At 42.3% G+C, this 17211-nt stretch overlaps 1 pseudogene; it reads right to left on the bottom strand.

The window, feature by feature from the left end:
- LOC117354953 overlaps positions 1–17211 on the bottom strand; it is a 329542-nt pseudogene that overhangs the window by 201827 nt on the left and 110504 nt on the right.

The following is a 17211-nucleotide window of genomic DNA, read 5'->3' on the forward strand; positions in this document are numbered from 1 at the left end:
GTGGTCTGTGCATGGCCACCTTTCAATTGTATTATTTGTTATTCTCATCAATAAAAATTGTTTCAACCTAAAATGACCAGTAAAAGAAATGATTTATTTTCATTTTAGTAATTAAAACATATTGGTTCTGAGAATTTACTTCCACTATACAAGTATAGAAGAAAATGTAAGGGGGGAAGTTTTATGCAATTGTAATACAATTGCTAAGCCTCTCTCCCTTTTCTTCCCTCTAGGACAGGGGTGTCCAAGTCCCTCCTCGAGCGCCGCAATCCAGTCGGGATAGGGACAGATTCTTCAGACTGAAGGGGACAGCAAATACGAGGGGGCATTCTGAGAAACTGAAGGGAGACAGGTTCAAAACAAATGCAAGGAAGTTTTTTTTCACCCAAAGGGTTGTGGACACTTGGAATGCGCTACCGGAGGAAGTGATCAGGCAGAGTACGGTACAAGGATTCAAACAGGGATTGGATGGATTCCTGAGGGATCATGGGATACTGAGGGAGGAGCTGGGATGTAACACAAGTATAGGAAGTTAACCAGGTAATGAGTATAAACCAACCTGGTCGTGCATGTGCAAGACCGGAGGGCTAGGACTTCGATAGGAAGGCAGGACTTAAATGGGAAACCAAGGTGGCAAGGGAGCCCCTTCTGATGATTCAGACAAGTCTTGACCTGTTTTTGGGCCACCGCGGGAGCGGACTGCTGAGCAGGATGGACCTGTGGTCTGACCCGGCAGAGGCACTGCTTATGTTCTTATGTTTTCAGGATTTCCCCAATGAATATGCATGAGATCTATTTTCATTCACTTTCATTGTATGCTAATAGATCTCATGCATATTCATTGGGGAAATTCTGAAAACCTGACTGGATTACGGCCCTCGAGGAGGGACTTTGATACCCCTGTTCTAGGATCATGTATAATGCTATATCCAAAAGGGCATACATAATTCTGTTAACAGTGGAGAATCTCTTTCTGGGAGCTACATTTCTACTATAAATGTAGCCCCTATTAAATGATATTCTATTAAATCCTTCAATAAAAAAAGTTTGAATGCGTACTGATATAGCATTGGAACTGGTGTGGCTATATATGGTAGGCCTACAGTGGCATTACAAGGAACAGGTTGAAGATTTAGATGATAACCTTACGAATATTTCCATAATAGACCTCTATCTTTTTAAGTTGAAAACCGAGGGCTAGTTACACTAAATGTTCTGATCATTTACCAATGGTCACTAAATCAGTTTGACTGGTTTAGCAACCGACCAAATCTGCCGACCCGATGTTGAAAACAGCTTACTGCGTGGTTTTCCATGTGTTTGTACATTCTCCAACTCTGGCATTTAAATGACCAGGGAAGGGGCCTTAGGCATGCTCCTCCCTCTGTATCCCAGGATGTACCAGGTAGGGTGCCTAAGGCCCAGATGCCCCCTGGGAGGGACCATAAGTGCCTGAGCCAGTCTGAGCCTTAGGAGGGGCCTAAGGCATCTGAGCTAATTGGGCCTGGGAAGGCCTGCCATTTTGGAGTGGCGGGCCTGCAAGCAGGAGGGACTGGGCATCTTACTGTAAAGGTACAGGGTGGTTTGGGGAGTGGTTCAGGGGAGGCTGGGGGGCATCTGGTGGCAGGAGGGAGTGGGCATCCCTCCTGCGATTTTTGGGAAAGCGGGGAAGGGGGGGGGGCCAATTCAGGTGGGTTCTGGTTGGGGGGGGTTCATGTCAGCTGGGAGGTTCGCAGTGGTTTTTTAACAATGACCAAAAGAAAACACAGCGACAGTGTAACAAAGAAATAAAACACGAGCCGTGGTTGAGAGAAGGCACGAAGCGAACTAAGTTCAGTGTAGAGCGTCAAAGACGGACTTCTCGGCTCTGTGGAAAACTGAGAACTGAGGAGACGCGCCCTGTGCTGGGCGGGAAGGCATTCGTGCATATGCGGTGCGGCAGACTCAAAACTTCTGAGTGTCTTCAAGCAAGTCTACTTGCGAGGCTGTCCACATCCGGGCTCCGTGGATGACGTCACCCACATGTGAGAATAGGCTGCCTGCTTGTCCTGGGATAAAGCCTTTGACTGAGTTCGGTGGGACGTTTATTTTATTTTTTAAATCATTTCTATTCTGTGGAGGGACCAGGGTCAATTTTCTTGGTACTATAACCATTGCATCATGTATTCCCGTTGGAGGAGAATGGGATTGGCGGGAGGTTCCTCTCGGGACTGCGAGCCCTCTATGCATTTCCAAGAGCGAATGTTATTGCCAGCGGTCGGGAGTTACAGCCGTTTTCCAACTGTTGGGAAACAAGGCAGGGGTGCCCCCCCCCCCGTCACGTCTTTTATTTGCGCTAATGGACCCGTTTATTAGAGATGTGGAATCGATAACGATGATTGTGGTTATACCGGTGGGGAAGCGCCAGTTTAAGCTGTCAGCCTACACGAATGACCTCTTGGCACACCTTTCAGAGCCAGAGCGCTCACTGCCTGCGCTTTTGGAAGTGGTGAAGGAATTCAGGGATTATGTGAGGTTATGACTCAACTTGTCTAAATCAGAGGTACTTCCCCCAGATGTGGAATGAAGAGACAGATGGGGAGGGGGCAGACTTCCCTTTACGATGGGCATCGGCCTCCTTTAGATACTTGGGAGTACAGATGACTATAGATGTGATGGCCTTATATAATGAACGTGATCCGGCTGCTGTGGCAGACTGGACAAATGTAAGACCACTGGCGGGTGCTCTCGCCAATTGGCCGTGTAAATCTGGATCAGATGTTCATAATGCCAAAATGGTTATATCTGCTGCAGATACTTCCCCTTAAGCTCTTGAAGAGAGATGTGGCCACGCTGAATAGAATGTTGGCACAATTTTTTTGGGCGTATAAAAAGCTAAATTGAGACTGTCTTAAATGATGGGGAGTTGGGACTGCCTAATATGCAGCATTATAATTATGCATGTCTGTTGAAACACTTATGTAATTGGCTTGCACAAACAGAGCAGTACACTCCTGTGTCTATATTATGCCCCAGACAGTTATTTCTCCCTTTTACAGATGCCCCAGAGATTTAAAGATCGTCTAGTGTTGCAATCAGCTGTGGCATTGTGGAGATGGTTGATTAGTAAGATGGAGGGGCATCCGAATGTCACCGACTTAATACCATTGAGAGTACACTCGCTATTCCCTCCTGGGCACAAGAACAGGGTGTTTGAGCGCTGGGAGAGAGAGGGACTGACTAAATTGGATGAGGGAGATTTAGTTGACCCAGACAGTGTGTAAGGCAAAGCAGGAGTGCAATGGGGGAAACAGATTTCTGGGCAACATTAGATCCGATTCCCTTAAGTGCACATGTGGGGGGCTCTCCTCTGGGAGTTTTTCAGAGTGGGACTGGGAGAGCAGAATTCAATCTCTAATATATATAAGGAAATAGCAACTCTGACCCCTGCCAAACAGTGGGACTTTTATTGCAAAGGGTGGGCGAAGGAACTGCAATTGCAGGACACCTGGGATATGCAGGCACAAATTAAGGACATTCTCAAGCTAACGAAAGCAGCGTCCCTTCAGGAGTGTGACTTTAGGGTGCTCTCTCGGGCATACTGCACCCAACAGCAGTTATTCTATAGTGTGTGTGTGTGGGGGGGAGATTGATAGCAAAGTGTGTATTAAATATGGGAAGGCTGCTGGAACTTTGGCACATATGTTTTGGTGGTGTACACACATACAAGGATATTTGCGGAGATCATAGGTTATATCAGACATACATTGGGACTTAATATTGCGGGAAAGCCTGAACAACTTGTGCTGGACCTCCCTGGGGTAGATCCAGGTTTGCCGGGAGGTAGGAAACATTTGTGTAGCATACTGAGCTTACTGGCCTGGAGCAGTATCCTGAAGAGTTGGACCTCCATGGAGCCCCCGTCCTACTGGCGCTGGAGGGCGGATATTCATCAGTTGGTCGGATGGGAGGCTTTGGATGCAAAGGGTTCCAGGAAGGGCCGTATCCAGTTCCTTGAGATCTGGGATCCCTAGGTTAGTAGCCTGAGCCCGAGAGGCCGTAGTTTTTTGTTGAATGAAATACTCGAAACCCGTGAATGCGCAGGGTTGCTGTCACGATCACTAGGCACTTGGTGAATACTCTTGGAGAAGAAGCCAGGCCAATGATAGAACTCTGTTAGTGAAAATGTTGGTGAGCTACGCACAAGCACAGAAACTTCCTGTGAGCATGGTGTATGGAGATATGAGTGTAGGCCTCTTTGAGGTCTAGAATTGTTGAATGAACTGGGCTCACAGGTTGTGGAGACATGATGGGAGAAATAGATATTGGGTTGGTGGAACATTGTTATATAATAATGCACAAATTACCACAGGGGTGGATTAGTGGGAGATGGGTAGCTCTACACTGATGGAGGGATGGATGGGGTGGGGGGATAGGGGTTGATTATGTTGAGTAGGAATGATTTATATGACTCTTCTTTTTGTGGAGTACATTAGGGGTTGGCTCTGCTACAGGGTCCGTCATGTTCAGCATGGGGATGTCCGGTGGAATTAGCATCGGGAGGGGGCACTGGGATGGGTAGAAGTGGGTTACAACTTACATTTGAAATTGGATGATAAGACTTTGATGGCTTTTTCACTGAGTGTGTTTCGTACTGTTATCAGCATATGTTTCTTTGGTTTACTGGTTGTTCTGTTGTCATCCTCAATAAAATTGTTTCTATAATATTTTTTAACAATATTTCTCTCCAGTATGAATCCTCTTGTGTTTTTTTAAATCCGATTGCTGATTAAAACATTTGCCACATTCTGGACAGGTATATGGTTTCTTTCCAGTATGAATGCTCTCGTGTATTTTTAAAGTTGAATCTCGATTAAAACTTTTACCACATTCTAAACAGGTACATAGTTTCTCTCCAGTATGAATCCTCTCGTGAATATTTAAAGTTGAATGCTGAATAAAGCTTTTACTATATTCTGAACAGGTATATGGTTTCTCTCCAGTATGAATCCTCTTGTGCTTTTTTAAATGTGATTGTTGATTAAAGCCTTTACTACATATTAGACAAAAATATGGTTTCTCTCCATTATGAATCCTCTTGTGTTTTTTAAAATCCGATTGCTGATTAAAACTTTTGCCTGGACAGGTATATGGTTTCTTTCCAGTATGAATGCTCTCGTGTATTTTTAAAGTTGAATCCCGAGTAAAGTTTTTACCACATTCTGAACAGGTATATGGTTTCTCTCCAGTATGAATCCTCTCATACTTTTTTAAACCTGATTGGTGAATAAAAGTTTTGCCACATTCTGGACAGGTTTCTCTCCAATATGAATCCTCTTGTGCATTTTTAAACCTGATTTGTGAATAAAACTTTTGCCACATTCTGAACAGGTATATGGTTTCTCTCCAGTATGCATCCTTTTGTGCTTTTTTAAATGTGATTGCTGATTAAAGCTTTTACTACATACTAGACAAGAATATGGTTTCTCTCCAGTATGAATCCTGTTGTGCTTTTTTAAAGTTGAAATCTGATTAAAGCTTTTACCACAGTCTGAACAGGTATATGGTTTCTCTCCGGTATGAATCCTCTTGTGCCTTTCTAAATCTGATTGCTGATTAAAACTTTTGCCACATTCTGGACAGGTATATAGTTTCTCTCCAGTATGAATCCTCTCATGAATTTTTAAAGTTGAATGCTGAATAAAGCTTTTACTACATTCTGAACAGGTATATGGTTTCTCTCCAGTATGAATCCTCTTGTGCTTTTTTAAATGTGATTGTTGATTAAAGCCTTTACTACATACTAGACAAGAATATGGTTTTTCTCCAGTATGAATCCTGTTGTGCTTTTTTAAAGTTGAATGCTGATTAAAGCTTTTACCACATTCTGAACAGTTATATGGTTTCTCTCCAGTATGAATCCTCTTGTGCCTTTTTAAATCTGATTGCTGAATAAAGCTTTTACCACATTCTGAACAGTTATATGGTTTCTCTCCAGTATGAATCCTTTTGTGCTTTTTAAAATCTGATTGCTGATTAAAACCTTTGCCACATTCTGCAAATGGTCTCCCACTTTCATGGATTCTCTGAAGACATTTTAAACCTGTTTGATGATAAAAAAAAGTTTTATCATAATATAAAGATGTAGAATGTTTCTCTCCCATTTGAATTATTTTGTGCATTGTTATGTAAAGATTTTATAAGTAATTAGTTTTATTCCTTCTTGTATCAATTGGTGAAGTGTTATGGGTCAATATTCAGATGGGGGCACTGAGCATTTTCTATAAAACTGATCACATATCTGGCCACTGGCATTAAAAATCTGGTTCATCAGTGATGGCTGGAAGCTATGTGGTTACAGTTGGTATTCAGTGCAGTTCCCACATAGCTAACTGGACACAGGACTGGTATTTAAGCGGTCTTACTTGTCTAGTTAGCTATGTGGCTACTGGCATTGAGGGCCAGATTCTGTATAGGATGGCCCAGGAGGGGCGACAATACAGAATCGGGCCTACACTAACTCCGATTCTGTAACCAGCGTCCATGTTACAGATGCCGGTTACAGAATCGGGTTAGAGTAGACGCAATCACTACAGTTATCGCGGCAAGGGATCTCCCTGACGCGATAAGTATAGTGGCCGCCTGTCCAATTGCCGGCAGGAGGGTGCCCATCCCCTCCTGCTAGAAGATACCCCCCCCAACACTACTGATCACCAGAAGGAGGGTGCCTAATCCCTCCTGCCGGAAGACGCCCTCCCTCCGGACACCCCTCCCCCTGCACTAACGGCCCTCCCCCCGCGCTAACAGCCACCAATGACCACCCCTAACTTCCCCACAACTAACCTCCCCCCCAAACTAACCTTTAATTGTTGGCCGGCTGGCCGGGTCTTGGTACCATCCAGCCGGCAGGCCCGCCTCGTCAAAATGAGGTGGGCCCGGCCCTTCCCGGCCCATCACACGAAGCCTAAGGCCTGATTGGCCCAGGCTCTAGGCGCCTGGGCCAATCAGGCCTTAGGCTTAGTGGGGATGGGCGGACCCGCTATGCCTAAGGCCTGATTGGTAACAGGCTTCTAGAGCCTGGGCCAATTAGGCCTTAGGCTTTGCGGGATGGACCGGGAAGGGGCGGGTCTGCCTCATTTCGACAAGGCGGGCCTGCCGGCTGGATGGTACCAAGACCCGGCCGGCCAACAATTAAAGGTTAGTTTGGGGGGGAGGTTAGTTGGGAGGGAAGTTAGGGGTGGTCATTGGTGGCTGTTAGCGTGGGGGGGGGGCATCTTCCGGCAGGAGGGATTTGGCACCCTCCTGTCGGTGATCGGTAGTGTCGGGGGGGTGGGCATCTTCCGGCAGGAGGGATTTGGCACCCTCCTGCCGACAATCGGACAGGCGGCCGCTATACTTATCACGGCAGAGAGATCCCTTGCCCCAATAAGTATAGCGGCTGCGTTTACTTACAATGTAGGCCAGCATTTTGCTGGCCTACATTTTAAGCGTCTCTTCCTCTACTAGGGAGACGCATAGGGCCGCCTAGGTTCGCCTAAAGTCCTTAGGTGAGCTTAGGCGTCTTGCGGGACTCCCTAGGCTCCCAGAGGCGCCTTCAATATAGGCGGTCTGCCTGAGGAGCATTTTTTAAAGAAACGTGCATCTCAATTGGTTGATTAATAATAATAATAATAATAACAGTTTATATACCGCAATACCGTTAAGTTCTATGCGGTTTATAGAAGATTAGTGGAATACAAGTTGAGTTGACGTACAAGTTGAGTTAACTTAAGGGATGTGGGAACAATGGGGAGAAAGGGCAAGAGAGGGGAAGGAGGGAAGTGGGTCAGCTGTCTAGGTATTTCAGGAATAGGTGAGTTTTGAGGCGTTTCCTGAATACCTCATAAGTGGTGGGCAATAGGAGTTGTTCTAGGTCTTTACCCCATAGAGCAGCCTGATGTGAGAGAAGATGCTCATGGTGTTTTTTTAGTTTGCATCCTCTAACCGGGGGAGAAACGAAGTGCGAGTGGGAGCTTCTCTTGTGTTTGTTGGCTGAGAAGGAGAATAGGTCAGTGATGTATTTAGGGGTTAGACCGTAGAAAACTTTAAAACAGAGGCAAGGGCCTGAATGTCCCCACTGTACATTCGCATAATTTCAGGGTCTGACCTGACTCCACCACTGACTGGATCGTGCTACTACTACTGCTTGTATGATGGACCATTTACTAGTGATTGCTGCTCTGCTCCTCTTTTTCAGTCAATACTGCTGAACGAACTTTCCCCGAGTGCAAGTCATGTGACCCAAACATGTCATCTCTACTCGCCAAAGAGTGATTCTAAAACTGAATCAGGTTTTGCTCCTTGGGGTGAACTCTACAACACCCAATCTCAGACCATGACTTCTAAGCGGACCTTATTAAAGATCTAATAAGAGCTCCAACATTTAGTTGTCTTATGCCTCACGGAGACTTGACTGCGTCCGAGAGAGGAGGTGCTGAGCCTATTATTACAATGCTGCCTCTCAGGTTTGGGGACTGGCAATTGTAATTTCACCCAAGTCTCAGGCAAAGGAGCTATCTGTTAACTCTGTACTTTATTCAGAAGCTTTACTACTGGAATTTTCTTCTCACCCAGCCACCTATAATTACTTTATTGCCCTCCTCTCTGTGCATCCGAATGGGATAAGGTTCACCAAAGCCATTGCAGATACGATCACTAGATTCCCATCTCTTATGATTCTACGTAGGTGACTTTAATATTCATGTGGACCCAGCATCACATCTTAAGACCTCCAACTTCCTCACATTCTTATCTGACTTAGGCTTACAACAATTCACGCCTTTTTCAACTCATCAGGCGGGTCACACCTTAGATTCAGTGATCTCCCATAAATGATCAAAATTTCACTTATCCTTCCCAATACCCTGGTCTGATCACTTTCTGGTTCTCGATTTTGCCTATGATAGATGATCCCTTTCCCAGAGGACCAAGCTTCTACTCGAAACACTTCCTTAACTAATTTTCTGGATGGGATAGCACCCCTTTAAATATGTTTCCACCTCTTGGTGAGCTAGTCCTTGGTATCATCGAGACCTTCAGATGCTTAAATCACAGATCTGTAAATATGAACGACCCTGGCACAAATATAACACTGCAATATAACGTTTATGTGATGGAATTAGATAAAGCTAAAAAAGACTTTTTCTAAACAACTCAATCTATCTCAAAATCTTTCAAGTAAACTTTTTGCTCTTTATTCCAAGCTCACAAGGAAACCTCGTTCCGCCCATAAGGATAGTTCTCCCTTAGCTGTAGACTTATGAAAGTACCGTATTTTTCGCTCCATTAGATGCACCTGACCATAAGATGCACCCTAAATTTAGAGGAGGAAAACAAGAAAAAAAACATTCTGAACCAAATTCTCCCTGCCAGGCCCTGCAACCAACCCCACACTCCTCGCCAAGCTCTATACATTGTCCCCCATTCCGGCCAGGCTCTTTACCCTGTTCCTCCTCTAGTGGTCGGCCGGGACAGGGCAGGCCTAGTGGCTGGCAGGCACGTAGGGACGGAACAGGGCGGGCGGGTAGATAGGTAGGCAGGCAACCCTCCCCCCCTCCCAGGCATCCCCCCAGGCAGGCAGCAGGAAAGCCCCAGTCTCTCCCTCCTTCTTCCCTATTTTTAATTTCGCAGGGAGGGCAGGTAGGCAGGCAGGCCCCAGCCTGTCCCTCCTCCCTATCTACCCCCCAGGAGGGCAGCAGGCAGGCCCCGGCCTCTTCCTACTCACCCCCAGGCAGGCCCTGTTCCACTTCCTCCTCCCTGCTGCCCCCCACGGCTTGCAGGCTGCCTGGTTCCCACTGCTTCTTTCTAGAACTGCCGGCTGACGCGGCTGCCTCCTCTTCCGTTCTCTCGCAGCATAGCAACACACAAGGCTGGTACAGCGGCATGATAACCTTCTCAGATCTTTTTGTGATCCCCTTCTTGATCATTCCTAGCATTCTGTTTGCCGTTTTCGCCACCGCTGTGCATTGTGCGGATAGCTTCATTGACTTGTCTACAAGCACTCCCAAGTACCTTTCCTGGGGGCTCTCTCCGAGTACAACATCCTGTATTTGTGCATAGGATTTTTGTTACCGACATGCATCACCTTGCACTTATCCATGTTGAACCTCATTTGCCATTTCGTGGCCCATTCCTCAAGTGTGTTTATGTCTTGTTGTAGGTCTTAGCAATCTTTCTGTGACCTCACTACTCTGAATAACTCTGAATCATCCGCAAATTTAATCACTTCACTCGTCGCACCAATTTCCCGGTCATTTATAAATATGTTTAAGAGCACGGGCCCGAGCAATGAACCCTGTGGCACTCCACTCGTGACTCTTCTCCAGTTCGAGTATTGTCCATTTACCCCCACTCTGTTTTCTATCCACCAACCAGTTTTTAATCCACATGAATATATCACCCTCGATTCCATGGTTCACAATTTTTTGAAGTAGACGTTTATGCAGGACCTTGTCGAACGCCTTCTGAAAATCTAGATATATAATGACCGGGTCACCCTTGTCTATCTGCCTGTTTACTCCCTCGAAGAAGTGCAGTAAGTTTGCCAAGCAAGATCCTCCTTTGCTGAAGCCGTGCTGGCTGGTCATCATCAGTTTGTGTCCGTCAAGGTGATCAATGATGTGGTCCTTTATCAGCGCCTCTACCATATTTTCCAGTACGAAGTCAGACTCACTGGTCTGTAGTTTCCCAGATCTCCCCTCGAACCTTTCTTGAAGATCAGCGTAACATTTGCTACTTTCCAGTATTCCGGAATCCTTCCTGATTTGATCGACAGTTCAGCTATAGCCCCTTTCAGTTTCTTGATTACCCTCGGTTGGATGCCGTCCAGTCCCGGGGATTTATCGTTTTTAAGCCTATCAATCTGCCTGCATACCTCTTCTAGACTGATCGCCGACCCTGACAGTTTCCGTCTTCATTTCCTGTTGGCTTCTGGTATATTAGATATATCCTTTTCGGTAAATACAGCCGCAAATAATGTGTTCAGTTTGTCGGCGATGGTAGTAATAGTGTGTCCCCTTTGCAAACACTGCACACATGTGACCCACTGGAGCACCATCAGAAATAGGGCCCCTTTTTTTCACAACAGTGTGCCTTATTTCCAAATAGATATGTTAAAATAGCCCAATTCTGTTTATGACGATGTCCATGTAATATACACCATCAATCCACAATGGCTTTTAATGAACTTCAAAGTGCCTAATTTTTTAGCAATCTTTTTTTCTGTAATGAGTTACTGTACTACCTCTATGGTCTTCAGTTCCAGCCAACCACCAGCCAAATTATTTGAAGGCTTTTTTTCTTTTCTGGCTTTTATTCATCATCAGACCTTAGCTTTTTTTAAATGCTTGTGCTCTATACTCTATATCTTGTGCAATTCATTGAACTTTTTATATAAAGCTTTAAACTTATATACTTAGCTTTAGCTTAGCTTCCCGAGGTTCAAAAAAGAATTAAGAAATAGCTAAAGTTTTAAAGCTTTATATAAAAAGTTCAATGAACTGCATAAGATATTTTTGCCAATAATTATCCAGAATTTCTGTACAATTCTGTATTTTTATTCAATTCTACTAGAGAAAACAAAGGGCCTTTGAGTTTTTCTCGCTTAGTGACTTTCTTCTAGAAGCCCACCTCTGTAAAAGCCCACCTTGGTGAAGTTTGGTTGATTTGTTTTCATAGTACTTCGCTTTGCCTTTATATTGTCGAAAAACATATCTGAGAGCCGATATATTTCACGTTTCAAGTTTAATGGTTATCTGATATATCACCTATCGTAATACTAAGCGATTATACAAAATATTTGGCTAGGGTGTTATTTAAATTTGGATGCATTTGTTTTAAAGTTTTATTTGGCTTAGCACCGGCTTACCTTGTTTCTCATTTTAGGTTTTTCATTTCTAAGAAAAATATTCGTAGATCTGGTTGGTTTTATTTTCCTTCAGCAAATGCATGTCGTTACAAAAAATGTTTGGATAGGACCTTAGCATTCCAAGCAGGATTAATGAATTCATGTTGGAATCTTCTTGTTTCTCCATTTCTTACTTACTATCAATTTCAAAAAGATCTTAAAACCCTCTTATTTAAACAATATAATATACATTACTGATTTTCATATTATCAGGTATTTATAATGTACGCTGAACCCTGGGTCCCTCCACACGATAATAGCTGAAAAGCAGAATCCCTGTAGCTAGGTATTCCCACTTAGCAGGAGCAGAAATCCCGAAAAAGGGATGAATAAACCACCAAATTAAATAATAAAAGGAGAGAGCAAAACAAGCGCACTCTTGCAGGCACGCGTGCAGAAGGGAAAAACTAGAGGTGGAGCTAGAGAGCACAGTGAAGTAGAGCAGAGTCACAGAAAAAAATCCAAAGTGGATTCCTTCTGCATATGGCATGCAGCCAGTTTTTCTCAACTCGGTCCTGGACTACCCCTTTGCCAGTCAGGTTTTCAAGATATCCACAATGAATATGCATAAACTTGATTTGCATATACTACCTCCATTATATGTAAACTTCTTTCATGCATATTCATTATGGATATCCTAAAAACCTGAGTTGAGAAACACTGGTCTAGAATCACCTATGCATTCTGCCTGTTCAGCAGGATATCATTTCTCACAAGCCCCACTCACCTTCCCTGGGAGCTGCTTTCTCTGTTAAGCAGGAGACAGGACTGAGATGATCAACCGTGAAGATACAGAATGGGAAGAATTAGAGATTCAAGGTCTGCAGCTCACAAAAGTTCTACAAACTTCTGTAGCTTTGTAAACTTTTTCCAATGCTGGACTCCATCAGATGACATCATCCATTTCGGAGGACTTGTATACTGCTCTCCGTACAGATAAGTACCCAGTACTCCCCGATATTCGTGGGTGTTCCATTCCAGGAACCCCCGCAAATCTTGAAAAACTGCGAATACGGTTTTCAGCGGGGGAGACAGGAGAGGGCAGCCGGAGCGCCGGCGAGTGAAGGAAATCACTCGCGGTATGCTCCGACTGCCTCTTCCTGCACCAAAGTCGGGCTTCACCAATCAGGAGCTGCTTTGACACGCAATTATGACACGCAGCTCCTGATTGGTGAGACCCGACTTTAGTGCAGGAAGAGGCATACCGCAAGTGATTTCCTTCACTCGCCGGCGCTCCAGCTACTCTCTCCTGCCTCTCCGGCTGACCTCTCCTGCTTGGTCATTCGCGGTCAGAAAATACCACAAATGACTGGGACCATGAATCACCAACCGCGAATGACCAGGAGAGCACTGTAATTTGTTTTACATCTTACTTTCTACAGCTATTATTACTCAGCTGTACTCTAAGACCTCCTTATACTATAGAGTAGTTATTATTACTATAGCCCATATCATTCTGTAGAGTATTTGTTACTCACCCGTGTATGAATGTCTAACTTCTCTCTCTCCTGATTCCTGGGGGTCCTGGATATTTGGCTCACCGTCTTGTTTAATCCACGATAACAGATCAGGACTTATCCTCACAAAGCCTGTTTCCAGGGATAAACATGAAAACTTAGTTATACTTCCCTTTTATTCAAAGAAAAATCAGCTATGATGATTGTATTTATTTATTTATTGGGACGAATTAACTGCCTTTATGAAGAGATTCACTCAAGTCAGTGTACAGCAGAAACAGCGTGACATGCCATTAGAGCTTCAAATGGCCCCTTTGTATGTGATTTTTAGATGCCAGTGAAAAACTTGCTTTACAAATGTTAAAAATGTATAAGCAGGTAGAGAGCTTAACTGAGACATGAGCAGCTCCTGCCTACTCACCTCCATAAGAGCTATCTACAAAACAATGCAGAAAGCTGTGATTCTTGATTCTGGGGTTAGATAGGAATCTATTTTGCTTCATGCCAATGCCAGTCTGAGTGACAGTGGTGGAAATTTATTCTCTTTCTATGAAATATGCTTTGTAGCTAAGTTATCTGTTTGCCTACAGTGAAAGCAGAAGATGCCTTTGTAAAGTCTCCTGAACCTCGGCTGTGCTCAAGGTGGTCCTTTTCCTCAGAGAGCTTGGAGTGCTAATTAAGAGTCATATTTGGAGTTTTAGGCCAAATCTACTACTTCTCACAGAAGGAAAGACCTGGTTCAACACCAGCCAATTCCAATTATTTATTTCTATACCGCATTATCCAAAGTTCTTGGTGGTACACAAGAAAACAGGCAGAGGCGTGGCATCGACGTGCTGAAAGATGGCTGTGTAGGAGATCGGCTCTGTGAAAGCAGGCAGTTTACTGAACTTTTAAGGGGAAAATAATAAAGAGAATTTAAAAAACAGGAAGCATTAAGATTGTTATAATGGCATTGGGGTCGGGTAAAGAAAATAAAAGTGCGATGGCAAGCGGATCAAGCGGAGGAAAAAGGTCAAAACTGGAAGTGACTTCCCCTCAATCAGTTCCTTTGCCTGTGGAGGAGGTTGATAATAGAGATCTTTTGTGGGAAATTCAAAAGGTACAAGAAATTGTGTTAGAGAACTCAAGATATATAAAAGAAGTTAAAGATGAGATAGCAGGGTTAAAAAGCAGAATGGATAGTGTAGATTTAAAAATGAATACTCTGGAGAAAAAGGTGGAAATAACTGAATTGGAATTAGGGCAGTTTAAAAAGGCTCAGAAAGAAATTGAAATATTAAAGAGAGATTTGGAGGATTTGTCGAACCGCGAAAGGAGATGCAATTTAAGGATTCTTGGTCTACCTGAAGGGGTAGAAAAAAATGATTCAGTTACATTCATGACTAGCTTTTCAATGAAGATTCTACCTATAAAAAGCAAATTTCAGTTAGAAGTGGAACATGCACATAGGATCCCAACAAAAAAGGCTAACTGCACAAAAAGGACCCAGGCCAATGATTATAAAGTTGCTCAGATATCAGCAAGTAGCTGAGATATTAGCGTTGGCTAAGGAAAATAAAGATATAAAGTGTCAGGACTCAAAATTATCAATAGTGCCTGATTTTGCAAGAGTGACAGCTCAAAAAAGAAAGCTGTTACTGGAAATGCGTCCGCAGTTAAAAGCTTTGGGTGCGAGATATGGGTTAATATACCCAGCAGTCATGAAAGTTACGTATGAAAATAAAACTTATAGTTTTGAAGAGGCCAGTAAATTAAAAGAATTTATAGAAAAATGTGAAGTGCCAATGAACACATAAAGGAAATGTAAAGAGGAGGATATATGTTATCTGTTGAACATATTTTATTTTAAGAATACTGATATTTTATTTTTTTTAATGATGCTGAAGAGAGAAGAAAAGATTTGTTATAATATTCAGAAAGTCAGTTAATTGTTCAAATGACTTTAAAAAAAACAAAAAAAAAAACCTGGACATTCTAAGGATTGCAATAACATGGTTTTGCCTGAAGAGAAGGGGGCGCTGTGTACTACAATGAGTGAAGCTGAGATATAAAATGAAAATGAGCTTTTGTCGATGGCAACCACTTTCATGCAGCAACTGGTTTTGGAGTGCTGTCTGATGTCTTTATCATCTGGATGTGGACCTACTGCTACCTATATTAATATATTAGTGGCCTCATTTGCTCTTAATATTGAAATTTGGCTTCTGTTAATGTTTAAACAAGGAAAGGATTAAACAAAAGGAATACAGCTGGTGTTATAGAACTTGCCTTTCATTGATGCCATAAATAAAACTGTAGAATTGCACACTGTACAGTTCAGACTGAAATCAGTGCGGTTTCGTAACTCTGCACAACAACATATGTTACCATAGTAAAGTAAGTTAGAATGTAACCCCAGGACATTCTTTTAAGCAAAGAGCACAAACATATATACAGCTCTTAATGAAGAAAGGAAATTGGGGGGGGGGGGGAAAGACTCTAAATGTTGTTGAGTAGGTTTGATGAATATGGCAAAATGAAATTTAGAAAGAGTGTGAGTCTGTACGATACGACCTGCTCTTTGAAAGTTGTCATATGTTTAAATGAAATCAACAATGAAAAACAGAAGTTAGAAGAAAAGAAGAGGATTAACATGGAAGACGGCTTTTGGAAGAAAATTGGACAGATTATTTTGGGTGGGACAATAATATGTAATAGAGTATTAAAAGCCATACACTAATGGAGTTTTTGGATACAAAAGTAGATATTGATTATATAGGATACAGGGATTTTATGGTCAATATAGAGATTATAAAATAGGATTTACTCTCCGAGTATTTAACATATGAAGATTTTAATATATAAGGGAGTTTAGATGACATATTAATATTATAAAATGAAAATTTAATTATTAAGTTATTACATTTGGGATATGAATTAATAAATAATGTAATATTAAGTGTGAGTGGATAATGTGAATGGTGTGAATGCCTAGAAAAGGAATTAAGATTTTGTGCTATATATTAAATTAAATTGAAAGGTTTAATATATTCTTTTAGGATGTACTAGAGAATGTTCAGAGATACATGGGGTAAATAGAGAAATATTATATAATGCATAAGGCATATAATAGAATACAATTAGATACTTATACGAGATTAACATATATGATTAAATTGAAGTATTTCTTATATGGTTTAAGAATTTTTAAGTTTTAAAGAAACTTAGAGAAGAAGTAAATACCAATATTTTTATTTTATGGTAAGGTACAATAATATTATAGAACGGAAGTATTTAAAGACTAAAAATGTCTTGGTTTCAATAAGATAGAAGTTGAATATAATTAATATACAGAATGGGTTTGATTTTGGATTGGGAAAAAAAAAAATTAATGATATGGGCGACAATAAATATTACGAAAATGAGATTTGGAATATTATGTAATTTTACTCCTTTGCTTAAGATGATTCTCTTTTTATTATTAAGGTCTTAAGTTAATGATTGAATGGGTTTAATTTGCCTGTGGGGAGTTTTTCTTTTGCTTGGCCACTATGGGCGTTTCGAAGTTTGCATTTATTTTGGGGAGGGAAGGGGTGGGAATAAGGGAGGGGATATGGGGAGGGTTTAGGAATGAGGGTTTAAGGGTGTGCTTAAGTTTTTGGTATAAGGAAAAAGTTTATATTCTATTTTTGAGATGGATATATTTGTATAATAAATTTCAGTTATATAATGGGTTTTAAAATTTTCTCCTTGAACGAAAATGGCCTCAATCACCAAATAAAAAGGAAAAAGGTATTGTCATATCTTAAGCAACAGAATATAGATATTTGTTTTTTACAGGAGACACAT

This window comes from Geotrypetes seraphini, chromosome 2, assembly GCF_902459505.1.
Source record: "Geotrypetes seraphini chromosome 2, aGeoSer1.1, whole genome shotgun sequence".
NCBI lineage: Eukaryota > Metazoa > Chordata > Amphibia > Gymnophiona > Dermophiidae > Geotrypetes > Geotrypetes seraphini.